Below are 8,188 nucleotides of genomic sequence, written 5' to 3' on the forward strand. Positions count from 1 at the left end.
GGGTTTGAATAGTCATGAGCACTACTACTTGGCAGGGTGATGTGGTACCAGCTGATGCATCTGCTAAGTGGTAGTATGACCTGACTTAAGATTAAAGTGCTCCAAATCAATATCTAATACCATAGGTGCATCGGCGTCATTCATACGATTCCAACAAGCCCAAGAACGTCAAATTCCGAGTTAGTATGAAGAAATGACAGCCGTTTTATCGGAAGAGGACAGAGCGAAAGAAAGACGATGTCTAGTAGGAGCATTGCTGCTCGTGCCGCCTCTCAAACCTAGCCCAGGCAGCTCTGAAAGTTGCCTCTCGAGACGAGATTCTTCACCAATTTCGTCGCCATTGTTCCCACATGAGCCTTTGGCCAATAAGGAAGGGTTTGGGAGAGGATTAGACTCATCTTGAGCCCTTGTATCAAAGGAGGGAACCTACACCTACAGAGGAGGCTTGGGGAGAGCTCTTGTAAATACCTCTCCAACACTAGTCGTCGTCGTCATCCATCCATCACCATCCATCATTCATCCAAGATCAATTATTGCTCCAACTCCACCTTCATAGAAGAAGGAACATGATCAAGGGAAGAAGAGGAGGCTCCCCCACCGCGTGTAGCAGCCTTTGGGTTGGTGCCATCTCCATCGAGCCGCCAACTCCATCACCACCATGTCGTCTCCCTTCACCGGCTCGATGCCGACTTGTAACTTGACCCTCCTTTTATATTGTTTATTTACATGTTTATGTAGTTGTATTAGTTGTTTCAAAACTACGTACGATGCATGACCCAACCTACCAAACTATAGTAGTACTCATGACTATTGAAACCCATTTTGTTCAAAACTAAGTGTGATGCGGCTTGAACTACGTCGGTATTTCCCCAAAGAGGAAGGGATGATGTAGCACATCTACAGTAGGTATTTCCCTCAGTGATGAGACCAAGGTTATCGAACCAGTAGGAGAACCACGCAATACTATGTAAACGGTACCTACACACAAAGGACAAATACTTGCAACCCGACGTGTAAGAGGGGTTGTCAATCCCTTCCGGGTAAAAAGATAGATAAATTTGTAGTAGATTGGATAAATAGATCTCGCGGGAACGCGAGATAAAATAAATAGCAAAAAATACAACAAGGTATTTTTGGGTTTTTGGATTAATAGATCTGAAAATAAAAGCAAATAAAAATAGATCTCGAAGGCAAATATGATAAAGAAGAGACCCAGGGGCCGTAATTTCACTAGTGGCTTCTCTCGAGAAATATAGCATACGGTGGGTAAACAAATTACTGTTGGGCAATTGATAGAACTTCAAGAATTATGACGATATCCAGGCAATGCTCATTATATAGGCATCACGTCCAAGATTAGTAGACCGACTCCTGCCTGCATCTACTACTATTACTCCACACATCGACCGCTATCTAGCATGCATCTAGTGTATTAAGTTCATGGAGAAACGGAGCAATGCAATAAGAACGATGACATAATGTAGACAAGATCTATTCATGTAGGAATAGACCCCATCTTGTTATGCTTGATAGCAATGATACATCGTGTCATTTCCCCTTCTGTCACTGGGATTGAGCAACGTAAGATTGAACCCATCACAAAGGACCTCTTCCCATGGCAAGAAAAATCGATCAAGTCAGTCTAACTAAACCCAAATATTCGAAGAGAAATATGAGGCTATGAGTAATCATGCATATAAGAGATCAAAACTCAAATAACTTTCATGGATAAAATATATCTGATCATAAACTCAAAGTTCGTCGGATCCCAACAAACACACCGCAAAAAGAGTTACAATAAATAGATCTCCAAGAGACCATTGTATTGAGAATCAAAAGAGAGAGAGAGAGGAAGCCATCTAGCTACTAACTACGGACCCATAGGTCTACAATGAACTACTCACGCATCATCGGAGAGGAACCAATGAGGATGATGAACCCCTCCGTGATGGTGTCTAGATTGGATCTATGGTTTCTGGAACTTGCGGCGGCTGGAATTCTGTTTCGTCGACTCCCCTAGGGTTTTAGAATATTGGGGTATTTATAGAGAAAAGAGGCGGTGCGGGAGGCCACCGAGGTTGGCACAACCCACCAGGGCGTGCCTGGGCCCCCAGGCGCGCTCAGGTGGGTTATGCCCCCCTCGGGGCACCCCTCCAGTACTTCTTTGGCGCATCCTATGTCTTCTGGCCCAGTAAAATTCTCCAAACAGTTTCACTGCGTTTGGACTCCGTTTGGTATTGATTTTCTGCGAAGTAAAAAACAAGCAAAAACAGCAACTGGCACTGGGCGCTATGTCAATAGGTTAGTCCCAAAAACTGATATAAAGTTGCTATAAAAGGATTGTGAAACATCCAAGAATGATAATATACAACATGGAACAATAAAAAATTATAGATACGTTGGAGACGTATCAGCATCCCAAGCTTAATTCCTGCTCGTCCTCGAGTAGGTAAATGGTAAAAACAGAATTTTTGATGTCAAATACTGCCTAACATGTTCATCACATATTCTTTTCTTTGTATCATGGACATTGGGACTTTTATATGATTCAAAGCAATAGTCTAATTTTGACATGAAGATTTCAATACTCAAGCATATCAACAAGCAACCATGTCTTTCTAAATATCAACACTAAAGAAAGTTATCCCTAGCCCATTATGCTCAATCATTGATTCATTCATGATACACACTCGCATATTAGCTACATCAAATGCTCAAGTACGATCATACCGTCCCTTAGTTGGTGCTTTATAAGATAAGATGGAGACTCAAATAAAAATAAAAATTGCATAAAGTAAAAGAAAGGCCCTTCGCAGAGGGAAGTAGGGATTTGTAGAGGTCCCAGAGCTCAAAGCGAAAAAATAGAGATAAAACATTTTGGGTGGTATGCCTTTCCTGTCAACGAAAACGATCGAGTAGTTCCCAATACTTTACATGCTAGATATATCATAGGCGGTTCCTAAACAGAAAATAGAATTTATTCCTTTTTCCACCATACTTTCACATTCCACGGCTAACCGAATCGACGCACTACAAAAAAAATACACTTCCGTGATGTACATCCATGACGATTTTATGACAGAATCAAGATAGTCATACCTGTGTTGTCATAGAAGTGTTCCATGACATTACCAAAATTATCATCACGGAAGTGTCCACTTCCATGACGATAAATGCCGCGTCATGGAAGTGCTTTCGTCAAGGGTGACCGACACGTGGCATCCACCATAACAGGTCGCCGTTAAGCTATTGGGTCCAGTTTTGGATCCGATATCCCGTTAATAGCCCGGACCAATGGGGATTTTCCACGTGTAAAATTCTCATTGGCCAGAGGAAACACGTGTTTGCTCACCGTTGGGACAGATGTCATCCACTCATTGGACAGGAGGCGCCTATGATACGTCGACCCATGGCACCCGGCCCATGGAAAGCCTATTAACGACCTGTTCGTATATAGCCCATTTACGGCCCGCTAACTCTCGGCCCGTTACGGCCTATTGGATTTAAGCCCAGTAGCTTCATCTGAGCCGTCCAATATGATTCCAGCCATTGTAACTTCCGGCCCATGTATGCCCCATGATGTCTTTCGGCCCATATGAGGCCCTTTGTAACTCTGGGCCCATTAAAGGCCTGAGATGAAAGTGGCCCATAATGAACAGTGTATCGCTTTATACCCATTAACGACCCATTATTCCATCGGCCGTTTCCATCCCGTGTTACCTTTCGGCCTTCTAAGGGCCCATTTATTCTTGGGCTCATTTCTAGAATTCGGTTAATTACGGTCCGTTACTGGCCTGTTCCGTTTGTGGGCCAAATTCAGCCTGTGGTTACATTCAACCCGTTTGTGGCCCGTTAACCCGTTGGGCTGTTTTCATAGCGTTATCAAATAGGGCCTATTAACGACCCGTTATGGTCCACGAATAGTACAGCCCATGTTTAGCGAAATGATTATATGCCCTGTAGAAGGCCCATGGATCCTACGCCCCGTAGAAGGCCCACGGATCATACGGCCCGTAGAAGGCCCATGGATCATACGGCCCGTAGAAAGTCCATGGATCCTACGGCCCGCAGGAGGCCCATGTGTACAACAGTCCATGTGTTGCCATGATGATTATTGTGGCCTAGTTACCAAAAATAGGTTATTGTGGCCACTAGAAAAACACGGAAAAAGAACTGCAGTGACTACAAGCAAACAACTAAACAAGACAATAAGGAAATAAATAAGCAAGCAACTAACGCTAGCCTATTACAGCTATTACACATATTACATCCACTAGGCATCAAAGTCCGCCACCAGTGCAAATATAGGGAACAAAGCAGCATATTACATACACTGGCCGTCAAAATAGGCCACTAGTGCAAATAAACACGGCGGCAAAACAAGTCCATAACTGAAACAACTTCAGAAGAGCTCAAGAAACGTTATCCTGGGTATCCATCATGCTGGCAATAAGCTTAGCAAGCTTATTAGCTTTGTCCTGTTTGGCGCTAAAATCCTCCAACGCTTGCTGTTGCACGAGAAAGTATGCATCTGAATGCTCCAGGGACTTCCGCGGTCCTTCCGCTTCTTGTTGCAGCACAGCTGATCGATGTCTTTCAGCTTGTAGTTGAGACTCAAGAAACCGAACTGATTCAGACAGTGAGTTTGAATAGCTTGTGCAAGTGGTAGTGGCCAGTAACTCGAATAGTAAACCAAGACAGGACTTGGGGGTTGTCTCACTGTCTCTCGATCCTGAACCTTATCTGCATTACTTCCTTTACCATTGCTTAATAAGGCACTCTTCCCCAATATTCTATCAGCATTCTAAAAGAAGAAACAAGCAGACACATAACAGGTTTAGCATGTACTAGTATATGAAACTCATTTCGGTGAACCAGTTCATTAGTAAGGTGGACAAGATTAAACTACCAAGTCGTCTATTGCCAAGTAGTACATTATAAAAGTATCAAACAAACATATATCTATGTCCTATGGTCACTGCATTGTCTTGCCAAATCAAATTAGAGACACAGTTCAAATCATATCAGTTCAAGAGAAAGCAGCACTGAAAGAATACAAAGCGTGGGAAACTACACTGCACAACAAGATTTCAGATGGGTACCACGGGTCTACATGTACAACAACACTATTGGCCCTGTTGTGATGCTAGTAATGTGTATGATATGAGAAGTCAACTATATACACAATTGAAATTGAAATCAACAGAGCTATTTATAATAGCAAACCTGTTAAAGAAACATGCATAAACATACCTGTTGTGCCATTGGAGTTTTTATTGGATCATTCAATTTAAAAATAAGTTTGTATGAGTAAATACAATGATACAAGAGCAAAGCAGTATGCACGATAGCAATGGAATCTTAAATGAGAACAGTTGTTCTTCAGGTTTAAGCACTTGTTCTACATGAATAGAGTACAGTAAGACGCAAGCATATAGTACTTAAAATAAAATGAGCTCATAGACCTTACCACATTCTTGGTTCGGGACCAGTACAGAACAAGGTGTTCCCAGTCATCATCCAGTAAATGTGTCTCAGGAGAACGTAAGGGAATTTGATGAGTTTCTTTGCCAGTGAAGTATGTTTTCTTCAAGTAATTCCGATACTGCCATCAAGCATTCTTGAAGATAGCAGAGGTATTAGCACAGGTTACCTCATCCTGAGTTTCCAAATCGGTCCTTCTCTATAGAGAAAAATGGGAAAATTTTCTGTATTATAACCATCATGGAGGTAGAATGTATGGGACAAAGCAAAGTAATTGCCATGAATAACATTACTTACACATAACTCCTGGACAAACACCTGCAACTGGCATTTTCCTTCATCTTCAGTATAATATTTCCATGATGGGAAGATACGCACATAGAATTTAACAACATCAAATGCGATAGATGCCAAACTATGAATGGCTGGTTGTGCTTCCTCCACAGGAATATGTGTACTAATTGGTGCAGTTGGGGTTCGCCGTGGTAGTACTGGCGGTTTGGGAACTGGAGCTGCCTTACTAACTGCTCTTGTTTGGGAGCTCTGTGGTGGAGATGGTGCTGTGTCAACGGGAACTGGGTTACTATCTACTGGGGTTGCGGTTAGATTGGGTGAAGCTGGTTCTTTGTCCATCGCAGTAGGGGTAAAATCTGCGAGAGTCTGGGATATGTGTGGTAGGGCTGGTTCTCATGCATGTACAACGGGGTGCTATCTCCACCAAGAGGTAGCACTGTTTTATTTGAAGACCATGTTTTTACTCCGCTAGATACTGCCATCACCCGCTCCAATTCAATTGGCTGATAAACAGGAAACATAGTTGAATGTACAGACATTGTATGAGAGACAGATGCAATAGATAGTGTGGAAAAAAGAGGGCATGAAATAGTTGACATGCATATTGTTTAACTAAAACGGATAGCATGACATAATTTCACATATATGATGTCTATCTAAACTGGATAGCATAGCATAATTCAAAGATATGATGACTAACTGAACAGGATCGCATGACATAATTCACATACTTGTTATCTAAGTAATCAGGATCGCATGATTTAATTCACATATGTGATTTATATGCTAAGCAGAGGGCATTCGCATATATGATGTCTGAACTAAGAATATGGTGTTGAATATTGTGTATATGATGTCTAAACTATGCAATGCAAGACACCATATGCATGATATGAGAAGTATAGCCGTGCAAGTTAGAGCATACACCTCGGTGGGGGAATAGGACTGGTCATCTGTCTCTGAATCCATCTCTGAGGAGTTATCAGGACCCAATGAGGGAGTCCTGGATTAGGGGGTCCTCGGACAACCGGACTATATACTTCTGCCGGACTGTTGGGCTATGAAGATACAAGACTCAAGACTTCGTCCCGTGTCCGGATGGGACTCTCCTTGGCGTGGAAGGCAAGCTTGGCAATACAGATATGTAGATCTCCTCCCTTGTAACCGACTCTATGTAACCCTAGCCCCCTCCGGTGTCTATATAAACCGGAGGGTTTAGTCCGTAGGACAACAACAATCATACCATAGGCTAGCTTCTAGGGTTTAGCCTCTACGATCTTGAGGTAGATCAACTCTTGTAATACTCATGTCATCAAGATCAATCAAGCAGGAAGTAAGGTATTACCTCCATCGAGAGGGCCCGAACCTGGGTAAACATCGTGTCCCCCGCCTCCTATTACCATCCGCCTTAGACGCACAGTTCGGGACCCCCTACCCGAGATCCGCCGGTTTTGACACCGACATTGGTGCTTTCATTGAGAGTTCCACTGTGCCGTCACCATAAGGCTTGATGGCTCCTTCGATCATCGACAACGATGCGATCCAGGGTGAGGTTTTCCTCCCCGGACAGATCTTCGTATTCGGCGGCTTCGTACTGCGGTCCAACTCGCTTGGCCATCTGGAGCAGATCAAGAGCTACGCCCCTGGCCATCAGGTCAGGTTTGGAAACTTGAACTATACTGCCGACATTCGCGGAGATTTGAGCCCATGTCAGGTGCGCCGCACAATCACGACGAGCATGACTTAGCTCTGCCGTCGGATAGTGTTCGGGAGATCACACCTGCAACTACTCCGGCCCCCAATCCAGAACAAATTGCGCCATCTGAGGACGGGTGGATGGACCCCGCCACGGAGGCCGCACACTCAGTGGAGATAGAGCCGAATACTGACTTCACCTCCTACGAGACCCGTGTTGCCGAACCATTGGATTCGTCCCCGGCCATGGACCCCGAGCCGCCTGCGTCCGTGCCTATCGAATCCAATTGGGCACCGATCATGGAGTTTACCTCTGCAGATATCTTTCAGCACTCGCCTTTTGGCGACGTGCTAAACTCGTTGAAGTCTCTCTCCCTGTCAGGAGACCCTTGGCCGAACTATGTCCGGCTAGAATGGGATGCAGACGACGAAGAAATTCGCTCCCCACCCACCACCCACTTAGTAGCCACTGTCGACGATTTAACCGACATGCTCGACTTCGGCTCCGAAGACATCGATGGTATGGACGACGATGCAGGAGACGAACAAGAACCACCGCCCACAGGGCGCTGGACTGCCACCTCATCATATGATATATACATGGTGGACACCCCCAAAGAAGGCGATGGAGATAAGACAACAAAGGATAATCCCTCCAAGAAGCAATCCAAGCACCGACGTCAGTGGCGCCACTCTAGACAATAACGCTCCGGAT

The sequence above is a fragment of the Triticum aestivum genome, chromosome 6D, assembly GCF_018294505.1.
Source record: "Triticum aestivum cultivar Chinese Spring chromosome 6D, IWGSC CS RefSeq v2.1, whole genome shotgun sequence".
Lineage (NCBI taxonomy): Eukaryota > Viridiplantae > Streptophyta > Magnoliopsida > Poales > Poaceae > Triticum > Triticum aestivum.